This window comes from Geotrypetes seraphini, chromosome 3, assembly GCF_902459505.1.
Source record: "Geotrypetes seraphini chromosome 3, aGeoSer1.1, whole genome shotgun sequence".
Taxonomy (NCBI): domain Eukaryota; kingdom Metazoa; phylum Chordata; class Amphibia; order Gymnophiona; family Dermophiidae; genus Geotrypetes; species Geotrypetes seraphini.
Genome location: NC_047086.1, coordinates 251346269 through 251361423, shown reverse-complemented (window position 1 = coordinate 251361423; position 15155 = coordinate 251346269). Strand labels below are relative to the sequence as shown.

Below are 15155 nucleotides of genomic sequence, written 5' to 3'. Positions count from 1 at the left end.
TAATCTAATCTAATCTAAACCTTAAGTTTATATACCGCATCATCTCCATGAGTATGGAGCTCGACACGAACTTAAATAATAGGTAGAGAAGAAGAAAAAGGTTTACATGAACTTATGTGTAGAAGGGAGGAGAAAAAGGGGGGGGAGGATAGAGTTACAATTTGATGAAAAGCCAAGTCCCATAGTCCCAAGCTCCATTTTCAGTTGCATGCTAAAAGATTTACAAGCACATCTTTATAGACTAGCTCCTAGCTTGACGCACATGTAAATCCAAATTGTTGCTAATTAACACCAATAACTGTTAGCATCCATTTATTGGTGTTAATTGTCTAGTTCAGTGGTTCCCAACCCAGTCCTGGAGGACCACCAGGCCAGTCGAGTTTTCAGTATAGCCCTAATGAATATGCATGGAGCAGATTTGCACGCCTGGCACCTCCATTAGATGCAGTTCTCTCTCATGCATATTCATTAGGGCTAGCCTGAAAACCTGACTGTCCTGGTAGTCCTCCAGGAGAGGGTTGGGAACCACTGATCTAGTTAATTAAATTGTGTGCCCAAATTTCCACATGCGACTGAGTGCCATATATAGAATCTGGGGGTATATATCCCTTTTAAGCCAGATGATCATCCAAAATAAGCCCAAGGTATATTGGAAAATAACCATAACAACAAACTAGATGCTCTCTCATTAGTAAATCCAAATGCTTTGAGACAATACAGAGGAGTCTAGCCAGTGCTCAGTATGGTACCTTTGCTGTGAGGAAATGAGACACCCTGTCCACACGCCCCAAGTAATATTTCCTAAAGTTTTTCCAGATGAGTAGAATTACAAATGCAACATATCCTCATGCATAAAATGTAACAAACCAGCAGAAGGTGGTCACATTGGATAAATCTTCATTTCATCTGTGAGATTCAGACAACAAAGAACATATAGACCGTATTTTCAGGAGAACCCTAAGAACATGAAAGAGAGTTTTGCACACAAGAGGTATATTCATAGAAACTTGATGCCAGACAAAGGCCCAGTCTGCCCATAGGCAGCATCCACTATCTCCTCTTCTCCCTACGAGATCCCATGTGCCTGTTTGAAAATTGGTGCACTGGGGCATGCATTAGCAGCCCAATTCTCCCGAGGAGGAAAAATCACCAATTTAAAGCTGGAATTATTTTTCCAGGAACAACACAGCATGTGAAGTTAAACACAAGCTGCATCATTTGATTTGCATAATAGAACTGTACATGGAGACAGATAATGGGAAGCCTGCAGAAGTACACGGGGATGGGGGGGTCACAAAAGTTATTACTACTGAGGGAAAGGGAAGGGATGAAACAAAAGTAAATGGGGATGAGAAGGGATAGATTGGAAATGAATGGGGATTGGAAGAGGATGGGGACCAGATTATCTCCCTGTGCACACTTTTTTTTTAATCTGTATTAATTTTCCATTCAAAAACAGTGCATTAACATATACATCGATTGGCTTCAAGACAGCACTTACACTCAATCAAAGAAGTACTACAATACATTCCCCCCCACCCACCCTAATTCAAAACAAAAAAAACAAGGTGCATTACTTCATATATACAATTAAAATCATAAACAGCACTTTCCTTTGGTCAATTAATGCAACCAAAATAATACCCCCCCCTCCCACCCACCCTCCCTGGATGTGCAAATCAAATAGTAAATAAGGGGACAGTCCAACTAATCAGTGTTAACAAAATTTGTCAATGGACCCCATGTTAATTTAAATAATTCATTATTATATGAAATTTCTGCATTCATTTTTTCATATTTATAAAATAAACATAAAGAATTCCACCAAAAGGAGAAATTGAGCCTATCCCAATTTTTCCAATTTCTAGTAACCATTTGCATGGCTATCCCAGTTATTATGGCAAATAATCTGCTTTTATATCTATCTATTGGAGGTTTAGGTGACAACAAAGTGCTGCCCCCCTCCCTGTGCACACCTTGACTTAGAGACTTGACACGAACACCTCAGCTTAAAAAAAAAAAAAAAATTTTTTTTGAAGAAAACTGATGAATGTGTTCAGTAATTTTGGTAACAAAGGAGACCACTGATAAACTGGTGAGAATATTTGTTGATTTTGTTTTAAGCATTTTGGAAGAGTATGATCCATTTTTTTTTAGTACACAAGAACTTCATATAATAAATATATGTGCTCAGTGATGTGAACAAATCTGAAAGCCGCTGGGAGGTTGGTGAAAGTTCAGCTCTTAACATCACTGCACATGCCCTCCCTACCTCCATCATAAAAGATGTATCTAAATCAAAATATGTAGAGTATGTACAAGAGTCTAAGATATTTAAACAATACATTACTTATTATATTTATTTTATGAAGTTCTCTTGTACTAAAATATTTTTTATGTGAGAATTTATCTTTAAATATAGTTTTTCTCTCTTATTTACTTTTTAGAGTATGATCTTCACCAAAATAGTTTCATCTATATTACTGTTAACGTAGCTAATATGAAAGCAGCCTCTCAAGATGGGATCTGGTTAAGTTGTGCACGTCAATCTCCATCTCTCATGGACTCCAGCCTTCAAAAACTGAGGTTTATCCTTACCAATATCATTTACAATATTGTTAAAAAGAGAGGTGGAACAGAGCTATAAGCAAACTGCAAAAACTGACAGCAGATCAAGCTGTAGTCAAGGTGCAACGCACTGTAGAACCACCACCATAATGACCAAAATGACAAGAGTCGGAGGCAGATTTATTTTTTAGACTTATTTAAAAGCCAGGATGCGGCTTCTGTGATGAAAGTGGATACATACATATCAGGCTCAGACAATTATTTGTTCATCTCTTGCTATTTACAAACAACAGAGGTCCCATATGTGGCTGAAACTAATAGGTTGCCTGCTCCTTGCTTGGAACTCCTGCCACCAGCACATCAGAATGTTCTTTTCAATAATTGAGGAATGTAAAATGGAACTGAACTCTGGGGACCAGATTCTCTAACGTCGCCGGTACAATCCGCGGCTGTAAATGTAACAATTTCAAAAAGATGAATTATTCTTGACGAACTGCGCATGCAAATGAAGTTTGCAGAGGGTTGCCAAACTAATATGAGATGGTGATAGCAATCGGTACATGTGCAGAATAGTCCATGGAAAAAGGCGTAACTGTACACCTGCTGGAAAAAAGCTACACCTTAGGCAGGCATATCATCAGCATGCCTTATTGGAGCGCAATATATGCACACGTCCTAGGCGTGCATTACATGCAGCTACTGTGTCAATCATAGGCATACCAGCACTATTGGATGGAGGGGAAGGGAGGTGCGTTAGCTTTCAACAAACATACATAAGTTATGCCTTTAGTATTTGCGTGCATTTGAGATTTTTTTTTTCCCTGATACTATTATACAACTATACTACTATAATTTAAGCGAATGGTGTATTTTTTATACACATTTTATCATGAGCTAAAGCCAGAAACACATGCCTCTGGACTAGCCAGTAATTTTTGGCCATCAAAAGCTGGTGCCGTGCTTAAAGAATCACCCTGTGATGATGGAGAATCGCCCAGAGTGTTTGTTTAAATATTGAGTCCATTTTACTACCATTTTAATATTTATGACCTCTTTGTAATACATTTGCATGGCAGAGTCGGAGGCTGCTAGGAAGCTCAGAAAAGACCACAGTGAGCCGTTCTAATAATCTTGCGGTAAAATGCTGCCACGCTAAACCACATAATATACAGTGTAGCCCAACACCAAGCTATCTTTCGCTGTTATGCATCTTCAGGAGCTGTATCTGAAAGGACTCCCAGTGCTATTTGTTATCTCCTTGAAGCAACTCAGGGGGGAACATAATATTCTCCTCCACATTTCATATGGTCCAACCTCAAAAGCTCCTAAAGATGCATAACAGCAAAACACAGCTTGGTGTTGGGCTACACTGCATATTATGTGTAGAAGAGCCTTTATGAGATTGTAGAACATTCAATGATCGTTTAAGGATCAACGTGGGAACTGGAGTTAATAAACACATTGATATATCTAGCAGTTTTGGAAAAAGGAACTAATGATATATGATGAATGAGGACAACTGCAGGTTTGAGGATGTCATGAATGGTGTTTCTTATGTAACTGTTTGTTCTCTCGTGCGTAATTATGTGTATATGGTTATTTAAGTAATTTTATAATGATTGTGAAAGTATTTTCTGTTAACAAGGTGGTAAACCAATAGTTTAATAAAATATTTGAATGTTAAACTGTTAGTCTTGAGTATAATAGCTTCCCTGTGGAGTTAGAGGTTAGTAATTGAAGCTATAGATGGATACAGGTATCCTGTTTACTCTTGTATTTGTTTTGAAGATTTTAATTCTTCTTGTATATTCTGTAAAGAGGATTTAGAGTCACCAATTTCATGTTTTAATTGATTGAATTCTTTATCATGTTCTTTTATTTTCCCATCAGGTATCCCGTTTACTAATGAAGAATTAATAAATATGCATGAAGCAGATTTGTATGCCTGTCACCTCTATTATATGTACAGTGGTGCCTCACACAACGAACTTAATCCGTTCCAGGAGCAAGTTTGTTATGTGAAACGTTCGTTGTGTGAAACGCGTTTTCCCATAACAATACATGTTAAAAAAAATAATTCGTTCTGTAGCATAAAATATGCTAAGATGACATAAAAAAAGATAAATTTTTGGTTATTATTTTTATTTAGATACATCTAAAAACATAATTGTTTTTTAAAACAACACACATTTTTTAAATTTAAAGACAGACTAAGTAGAGTCTAATTTTACAGTGAGAGGGCAGAGTCTCAGCGGCAAAAACTGGGACTTAACTGTTCATTTTTTTTTTTTTTCTACCGTGTTTCCCCGATGATAAGGCAGGGCCATCAAATAAGACAGCCCCCCCTTTTTAGAAAAAAATGTAAAATAAGGCACCCCCCCGCAAATAAGCCACCCACCGATACCTGCGCTTACCCGAATCGGGTGGTACGGTGGGTGACTCCGTGTAGTCCCTGGCACCCCCGACACGATCGGGGCAAGAGGGAGCTCAAGCCCTCTTGCCCCCCCGACTCCCCGACACGATCGGGGCAAGAGGGAGCTCAAGCCCTCTTGCCCCCCCCCCGACTCCCCGACATGATCGGGGCAAGAGGGAGCTCAAGCCCTCTTGCCCCCCCGACCCCCCGACACGATCGGGGCAAAAGGGAGCTCAAGCCCCCTTGCCCCCCCGACTCCCCGACACGATCGGGGCAAAAGGGAGCCCAAGCCCTCTTGCCCCGCCGATTCCCCAACTCCCCGACAATATCGGGCCAGGAGGGAGCCCAAGTCCTCCTGGCCACGGCGACCCCCTAACCCCACCCTGCACTACATTACGGGCAGGAGGGATCCCAGGCCCTCCTGCCCTCGACGCAAACCCCCCCTCCCCCCAACGACCGCCCCCCCCAAGAACCTCCGACCGACCCCCAGCCGACCCGCGACCCCCCTGGCCGACCCCCACGACACCCCCAACCCCCTTCCCCGTACCTTTCTGTAGTTGGCCGGACAGACGGGAGCCAAACCCGCCTGTCCGGCAGGCAGCCATCGACGGAATGAGGCCGGATTGGCCCATCCGTCCCAAAGCTCCGCCTACTGGTGGGGCCTAAGGCGCCTGGGCCAATCAGAATAGGCCCGGGAGCCTTAGGTCCCTCCTGGGGGCAGGGCCTGAGGCACATGGTCGGGTTGGGCCCATGTGCCTCAGGCCCCGCCCCCAGGAGAGACCTAAGGCTCCCGGGCCTATTCTGATTGGCCCAGGTGCCTTAGGCCCCACCAGTAGGCGGAGCTTTGGGACGGATGGGCCAATCCGGCCTCATTCCGTCGATGGCTGCCTGCCGGACAGGCGGGTTTGGCTCCCGTCTGTCCGGCCAACTACAGAAAGGTACGGGGAAGGGGGTTGGGGGTGTCGTGGGGGTCGGCCAGGGGGGTCGCGGGTCGGCTGGGGGTCGGTCGGAGGTTCTTGGGGGGGGGCGGTCGTTGGGGGGAGGGGGGGTTTGCGTCGAGGGCAGGAGGGCCTGGGATCCCTCCTGCCCGTAATGTAGTGCAGGGTGGGGTTAGGGGGTCGCCGTGGCCAGGAGGACTTGGGCTCCCTCCTGGCCCGATATTGTCGGGGAGTTGGGGAATCGGCGGGGCAAGAGGGCTTGGGCTCCCTTTTGCCCCGATCGTGTCGGGGAATCGGCGGGGCAAGAGGGCTTGGGCTCCCTTTTGCCCCGATCGTGTCGGGGAGTCGGGGGGGCAAGAGGGCTTGAGCTCCCTCTTGCCCCGATCGTGTCGGGGAGTCGGGGGGGCAAGAGGGCTTGAGCTCCCTCTTGCCCCGATCGTGTCGGGGAGTCGGGGGGGCAAGAGGGCTTGAGCTCCCTCTTGCCCCGATCGTGTCGGGGAGTCGGGGGGGGGCAAGAGGGCTTGAGCTCCCTCTTGCCCCGATCGTGTCGGGGAGTCGGGGGGGCAAGAGGGCTTGAGCTCCCTCTTGCCCCGATCGTGTCGGGGAGTCGGGGGGGCAAGAGGGCTTGAGCTCCCTCTTGCCCCGATCGTGTCGGGGAGTCGGGGGGGGAAGAGGGCTTGAGCTCCCTCTTGCCCCGATCGTGTCGGGGAGTCGGGGGGGCAAGAGGGCTTGAGCTCCCTCTTGCCCCGATCGTGTCGGGGAGTCGGGGGGGCAAGAGGGCTTGAGCTCCCTCTTGCCCCGATCGTGTCGGGGAGTCGGGGGGGCAAGAGGGAACCAAGCGGAGAGAGGGCAGTTAAGCGCAGTGCCTGCGCGGAAGGATGCAGCTCGGGCGACTTCGTTGTGTGAAACGAAGTTCGTTGTACGGATCAAGACATAAAGTTCGTTGTGCGCAGCGTTCGCTGTGCGAGGCGTCCGTTATGCGAGGCACCACTGTAAATCTGTCTGATGCATATTCATTAGGGCTATCTTAAAAATCCGACTGTCTCAGGGTCCCCCAGGACAGGTTTAAGAACCATTGTCAAACCATGAACTCTATGATTATGACTGTGACTAGTTAAGCACAGAACAATCCTCATGTGATTAATCCCCCCCCCCCCAATGCTTTTTAAAAATATTTTAGTTCTACCCTCTTTGTCTACATACTCATTAGAGAATGACACGGTGAAAAAATTGGTCCCCGTCACCGCCCCGTCCCCGTCTCACCATCCTCTGCACCGCCCCGTCACCGCCATTCCCTTCACCGCCCCGTCACCGCCACTGCCACCCCATTCACCGCCCCGTCACCGTCACCGCTGCATATATAAAAGCCTCAAACGGGTACGATTTTAAATACTTTTCTTTATTTACGTATAAAGGAAACATTCTTTAAAACTTTAAAACTTAGTTAAATATTAGTTAATAACTATACAAAAACAAACACGACATGTACTTTTAATGCTTACAATGTTAGCCTACATGGTAAGTAGACGCGGCCGCTGTACCTAATCGCAGCAAATCGTGTACCTAATCGTGTACCAAATCGTGTACCTAATCGTGGTCACTATGCTAATCGTGATTAGCATAGTGACCGCGGCTACGGCTGCAAGTCTCCCCTCCCCCCAGCGATCACGGCAGGAGGGCACCCAACCCCTCCTGTAGACCCCCCCCAACGGCCCTCCCGACAATCGCAGCAGAAGGGTACCCAACCCCTCCTGCCGGTCCTCCCAATGGCCTCCCCTAAGATCGCCAGCAGGAGGGTACCCAACCCCTCCTGCTGGACCCCCCCCAACGAACCCTCCCACCCCGGAACCCCCTTAGTCTTACTTTCCAAGTTGGACCGGACGGCTCCTCACACGTATGGCCAGCAGGCTTGCCTCCGTCCAAATGAGGCGGGCCCGCCCCTACCCTGCCCAACCCACAGGATCCTAGGGCCTGATTGGTCTAGTGTCACAATCCGTCCCCAGTGGCTCCGCTCATTCCAGAGCTGCCGGTGGCTAAACCTTATCCAGCCACTCAGCGAGCTAACCACGGGGATAGGATTGTGACTAGTCCCAGGAAAAAAGGTACATTTCCCTTTAACTGGAAGCAGGCTGAACTGCAGGGAGTAGAGGAAGGAGAGCAGAACAGCTCAGAAGAGCCTGAGAGGGACCTCCCTCCTCCTGTTCACTCCCAGCTGAGGCCCATGGTGAGAAAGGTAAAACAAGCTAAGCAATCAAGGCAGGTAACTCCTCCCCCTCAGAGAGCAGGGTGTGTTCGTTTGAACAATATAGAGGCTGCTCTGAGGAGAGGAAAGTTAGTTGGCCCTGAGCCAGCTCAGGGAAGGGTCTCTCCTGACTATATGCCTGACTGTGAGGATGTGACCATGATGGAAACTGACACTGACCTTGTTGCCAACCAGCCAGCCCCACCTGAACCCATGGAATGGGTAGAGAGCCTTGGACTGCCTGAAGATACGCTCATGCAATAAAGATAAGTGGCAGGTCTGAAGGTTTGGAGCCGTTCTCTGTTTATTAGAACCCTGTTGTGCAGTTGTGCTGTGTGTGAGAAAGTGCAGGGACTTGTGCTGAGAAAAAAAAAAACGTTTTTTTTTTTATTGTTGTTTTGTAACTCAAGTGGCCTGAAGTGGGGATGCATTTCTGTGACTGTGAGGGAAGTAAATGTCATAACTTTTGGGGAGAATTCACTTAAGATCCAGGTCGGGATAGTGGGGCCATTATTGGCATTCTGATACTTCAGAAAAGTAATAAGTGAATTCCTTTACTCCCCTCCCCCACCAACAGTTTCTCTGTTGGATTCAGCCCAGCTTTAAACTTGCTGAGCTTAGAGGCCCAGAACTTGAGTGAGAGTGTGTAAGGTTGCTTTATCTTCCCTAAGGTAAAGACAAGCCCACTACAGTTCTGTTTGCTATTTTTGAATGTAAATGATACTTACCTTAATTGCCTGATTGAAGGTAGCAGTGGTAACCCATTCCAGTGGGTCCACTCCAGACTTTATTTTTGGTTATCTGTGTGCAGCATTCTATTTGGACTTTGGGGTTTTTATGAATGCTTAAGGGAGACGTTGCTCCCAACTTCGGTTCAAGGAATAAAGGAACTTTGAACAAGTGAACTGATTTGTTTATTTTTGCTATTTTGCTTCCTGACAAGAAAAGATATTCCAGCAGGACTTCCTTCCTTCATCGGAAGCACGTCGGAGTTGCGCTCGGGTGAGCAGAGGCCGGGTTACGGCAAATACAGGTACCGGCTTCTGTCACATATGGTATCAGGAGTGGGATGAGCGCCTCCTGCTGGACATTGTGAGAATTGGAGGAAAAAAAAAAAAATATTTTTTTTTTTTTTTTTGGAAAAAAAAAGTTTTGGACTTGTGAATAATTTGTTGTTTTAGCTTGTTATTTTAGTTTGTTGTATTGGTTCCAGTCTGAGCAGAGCGGAGTTCCGGAAGTCTTCCGACCGGGGTGCAGAGGAAGCAAGTGGCTTGGCTGACCCAGCTGCACCAGTGAGGAGCCAGAGTCGGAGGAGGCTGAGGATCGATCTAGGAGGACAGAAACGCAGCTATACGACTGGGGGCCAAGGAGGCCTACAAACAAAAGGCAAAGACTCACCTTGTGCTCTGGTAAGAGGCTTGACCAGGGGGGTGAGGGAGTTTGACTACACTCATATAGTGGTACCGCACTTGGGTTGGTCTCTCTCGCTTTGTTTCTTATAGGTTAATCGGCAAGATGGACCAGCAACAGCTGATAGCGTTCTTGACGGCGGAACGCCAGAAGCAAAGCGAGGACTTACAAGCAGTGCTAAAGACCAACCAGGAGTTATGGTACCGGTCTCAGGAATTATCTCGGCGGCAACACGACGAGATGGTGCTAGCGATGGGGGAGCCAACGCAAGTACTGTCTAGAATTTTTCAGAACCCATCGACAGCTGCAGGCAGTGAGCCTGGACATAGTAATTTGCCACAACCCTCAGGAGCAGCTAACCCTCTAGCCACGCTAAATCTGTGTAAGATTACACCAGCGGATGCGCCGGATGAATTCCTATCCGCGTTCGAGAGGGTAGCTACTGCTGCTGGTTGGCCTCAGGGTCAGTGGGCTGTAAGGCTACTCCCATGCCTTGCAGGAGAAACCCTGTCTGCTTATCAGACACTAGCCCCTGAGGTGGCTAACAATTATCAAGCTGTAAAGACACATATATTGGAGTACTTAGGCTACACTCAAGAGCATTACCGCCAGCGGTTTAGAGCAACCCTTATGCAGGATAAGGAAAGACCTAAGGCCCTTGCTCAAAAACTGTCTAAGTTGGCTGAGAGGTGGCTTAGTCCATGGCTTGGGGATGCCCGGGCCATTGTATTAGAGGTGATCAGGGAGCAGTTTCTGCAATCCGCTCCCAAGAATTTGAGGGGCTGGGTGCAGAAACAGGGCTGCAAAACCTTAGCCCAGACCTTAGAGGTAGCAGAAGCCTATTTGGACGCCCAAGGCGCCTATGAGGAGGGAAAGACAACCACCCTACTAGGCCTGGGAAAAGCTAAGGACAGCCGAGGTCAGGACCCCCCCAGGAAAACTACAGGGTACCCTAGGGCGAAGGAGCCTGTCCCTGAGAAAACCCAGAGGTGCTATCGTTGTGGGAAAATAGGGCATACCCAGAAGTTCTGCAACCCTAAAAGAGAGCTGATGGTAACGCTAGGAACACATACCCAGGTTCCGGAGGCTTATAGAGCTACAGTCTCAGTTGCCGGGAGAATGGTGGAGGCTCTGGTAGACACAGGAGCGGATCAATCCATGATGTCTACCCCATGTTATAGGAAATTGTTTCCCTCTGAAGCCGAGCATAAAGGGGAAGAATCTGTGGTTATTAAGTGCGTACATGGAGACAGGGTAAGGTATCCTCTCCGTACCACGACCATATTGAATAAGGATAAGGTAGACAGGGTCAAGATAGCCATAGTACCCGGCGCACCCTACGACCTCATATTGGGTCGGGATTGGAAGGGTTTAGAGGGGTATCTCAAACCTAAACAAGGCCTAGTGAACACTCGATCCCAGGGACCCCTTTCTTCAGCCGGAGAGGAGGAACTGGGGAATATATTTCCCTTTAGGGGGGAGGTAATAGGGGAGGCAACCCAAAGGCCGAACCGAAGCTCTAGGGCACAGAACCGCAGACAGAGGCAGCAACGGAGCCAGGCTATGAAACAGGTTAGCACAGGCAAGGATATTCCCTGGTTACCCAAGGAGGTGACACAGGCATTTCCTACTTTCGCCGCCGAGCAGAAAGCGGATGCCTCTCTGGCAGAGTTCTGGAAACAAGCTTCCCAAACCCCTAGGTCCCCAGTGGGCTTTAAGGTAAAACAAGGGTTATTGTATAAACTCACATTGGGGAAGGACTCTAACTGCAACACGGAACAGCTAGTAATTCCTCAAGGGTTCCGGAGGATAATAGTGGAAACAGCGCACGATCATCCGCTTTCTGGGCACAAAGGAACGGAGTCCACGGAAACTCAGGTCTCCCAAAGATTTTTTTGGCCAGGCCTCGGTCAGGATGTAGCAAGTTTTTGCAAATCTTGTCCCACCTGTCAAAAGCTCTCATTGAATAGACCAGCTAAGGCCCCGTTAATACCTATACCCAGAATAGGAGAACCCTGGGCCCGGGTGGCTATGGATATTGTGGGTCCATTGGAGAGGACTCCAAGGGGATATAGCTACATTTTGGTGATAATGGACGTGGCCACTCGGTATCCCTGGGCCTTCCCGTTACGGAAAACAACGTCCTCGATACTCATGAGGGAGTTGATGAACCTCTTTTGTATGATGGGGTTCCCCCGGGAGGTCTTAACGGACCAAGGGAGCAATTTCCTCTCAAAAGAGATGGAGAAATTTTGGCAAGGGTTCGGGATCCGCCACCTTAGAACGGCTGCTTATCATCCCCAGGCTAACGGGATGGTGGAAAGGTTCAATCAGACATTAAAACAAATGATTAAAAAGGTGGTGGGCTCCGAAAAGCGAGATTGGGACCTTTTTCTGCCATTAGTTTTGTTTGCAGCGCGTGAGAGAGTGCAAGATTCCTTGGGGGTAAGCCCTTTTGAGATGATGTTTGGGAGAGCCCCTAGGGGAATATTGGATGTGGTTAAGGACCAGTGGGGCTCCCAAGGAAGCGAGGATATGAATGTAGTGTCCTACTTAGCGCAGCTAAGAAAAAAATTAGAACAGGTGGCCCAGGTGGGCAAACATAATTTGGAGTGGAGTCAAGAAAAACAAAGAAAGTATTACGATAAGGGGACTCGGGTTCGTCACTTGGAAATAGGGGATAAGGTCCTGGTTCTGATACCCACAGACCCTCATAAATTCTTAGCAGAATGGAAGGGACCCTCCACGGTGATAGAAAGAGTGAATGAAGTGGACTATAAGGTCAGGGATGAGGCAAACCGCGTTCAGACTTTCCACATAAATCTCTTAAAGCCCTGGAGGGATAGGGAAATATTAACCATGATGGCGGAGCAGAAACCCGACGACGACCTGGGCCCACAAATAGCGGACATGGCCCAGAATGAAGGGGTCAATATTGGGACTGAATTGTCCACCAGTCAGGCCAGGCAGTTGGAGGCTTTGGTACAGGCTTTTGGGGATGTATTCTCGCCAGTCCCGGGGCGGACTGAAGTGGTCACTCATGAGATAATCACCACACCAGGGAAGGTCATCCGGGTGAAGCCTTATAGACTCACAGAGGGAAAGAAAGAACTGGTTCACAAACTGGTGGAGGAGATGCTAACACTGGGGGTGATCGAACCATCCCAAAGTCCTTGGAGCAGCCCGATTGTTATTGTTCCAAAGGCTGATGGCACCCCCAGGTTTTGCATCGACTTCCGTCAGTTAAACGAGGTCTCGCAATTTGATGCCTTCCCCATGCCCCGGGTGGATGACCTCTTGGATCGGTTGGGTCAGGCCCAATTTCTCTCCACGTTAGACCTAACGAAAGGGTATTGGCAAATCCCGCTATCCCCATCGGCCAGACCAAAGACAGCCTTTAGTACACCCCACGGGCTGTACCAATTCAGGCGCATGCCCTTCGGCCTTCATGGGGCAGCCGCAACTTGCCAAAGAGGCATCACGGAGGTCCTAAGGGGGCATCATAGTTACGCAGAGGCGTACCTGGACGACATCGTGATTTTCTCTAAGGATTGGGCCCAACATCTGGTGCATGTGCAAGCGATACTGGAGGCCCTAAGAAAGGCAGGGTTTACAATCAACCCAAAAAAATGTTATCTAGGGCAAAAGGAGGTAAAATACCTAGGGTACGTGGTAGGCCGAGGGCAAATTAAGCCTTTAGTGGACAAGGTACACTGTATAAAGGAATACCCCATCCCTAGCTCCAAAAAACAGTTGAGGGGGTTTTTGGGTCTCCTCGGGTACTACCGCAGGTTTATTCCAGCATTCTCTACCAAGGCCGCAGTCCTCACGGACATGCTAAAAAAAAATAGTCCGGACACCTTACGTTGGAAGGAGGAGGGAAGGCAGGCCTTAACCGAGTTAAAGGAAGCTTTGTGCACTAACCCGGTGCTCATAGCAATTGACTTTAAGCGACCGTTAATTTTACAAACCGATGCGTCTGGAACAGGGTTGGGGGCGATATTAAGCCAAGAGGTTCAAGGGGTAGAACATCCAGTCCTCTTCCTCAGCCGCAAGTTACATCCTAACGAAAGGAGTTATGCCACGGTGGAGTTGGAATGTCTGGCAGCCAAATGGGCTATGCAAACCCTTGAACACTACTTGCAGGAAAGAGAATTTACCCTAGTGACCGACCACGCAGCCCTGAAGTGGCTGAACACTATGCGAAATAACAACGCAAGGCTAACACGATGGTACTTGGCCCTGCAAACGTTTAGGTTCAAGGTTTTGCATCGCCCTGGCAAGTTAAGTGTGAATGTGGACACTCTGTCTCGTATGCAAGAGGATAGTGAGTTGCCCCGGGAAAATAGGGACAATCAATCCTTAAGGGTGAGGGTATGTCACAATCCGTCCCCAGTGGCTCCGCTCATTCCAGAGCTGCCGGTGGCTAAACCTTATCCAGCCACTCAGCGAGCTAACCACGGGGATAGGATTGTGACTAGTCCCAGGAAAAAAGGTACATTTCCCTTTAACTGGAAGCAGGCTGAACTGCAGGGAGTAGAGGAAGGAGAGCAGAACAGCTCAGAAGAGCCTGAGAGGGACCTCCCTCCTCCTGTTCACTCCCAGCTGAGGCCCATGGTGAGAAAGGTAAAACAAGCTAAGCAATCAAGGCAGGTAACTCCTCCCCCTCAGAGAGCAGGGTGTGTTCGTTTGAACAATATAGAGGCTGCTCTGAGGAGAGGAAAGTTAGTTGGCCCTGAGCCAGCTCAGGGAAGGGTCTCTCCTGACTATATGCCTGACTGTGAGGATGTGACCATGATGGAAACTGACACTGACCTTGTTGCCAACCAGCCAGCCCCACCTGAACCCATGGAATGGGTAGAGAGCCTTGGACTGCCTGAAGATACGCTCATGCAATAAAGATAAGTGGCAGGTCTGAAGGTTTGGAGCCGTTCTCTGTTTATTAGAACCCTGTTGTGCAGTTGTGCTGTGTGTGAGAAAGTGCAGGGACTTGTGCTGAGAAAAAAAAAAAACGTTTTTTTTTTATTGTTGTTTTGTAACTCAAGTGGCCTGAAGTGGGGATGCATTTCTGTGACTGTGAGGGAAGTAAATGTCATAACTTTTGGGGAGAATTCACTTAAGATCCAGGTCGGGATAGTGGGGCCATTATTGGCATTCTGATACTTCAGAAAAGTAATAAGTGAATTCCTTTACTCCCCTCCCCCACCAACAGTTTCTCTGTTGGATTCAGCCCAGCTTTAAACTTGCTGAGCTTAGAGGCCCAGAACTTGAGTGAGAGTGTGTAAGGTTGCTTTATCTTCCCTAAGGTAAAGACAAGCCCACTACAGTTCTGTTTGCTATTTTTGAATGTAAATGATACTTACCTTAATTGCCTGATTGAAGGTAGCAGTGGTAACCCATTCCAGTGGGTCCACTCCAGACTTTATTTTTGGTTATCTGTGTGCAGCATTCTATTTGGACTTTGGGGTTTTTATGAATGCTTAAGGGAGACGTTGCTCCCAACTTCGGTTCAAGGAATAAAGGAACTTTGAACAAGTGAACTGATTTGTTTATTTTTGCTATTTTGCTTCCTGACAAGAAAAGA

General features: G+C 47.8%; 1 protein-coding gene across 6 annotated transcripts in view; it reads right to left on the bottom strand.

The window, feature by feature from the left end:
• PDE10A (phosphodiesterase 10A) overlaps positions 1 to 15155 on the bottom strand; it is a 590210-nt gene that overhangs the window by 341188 nt on the left and 233867 nt on the right. The window lies entirely within an intron of this gene.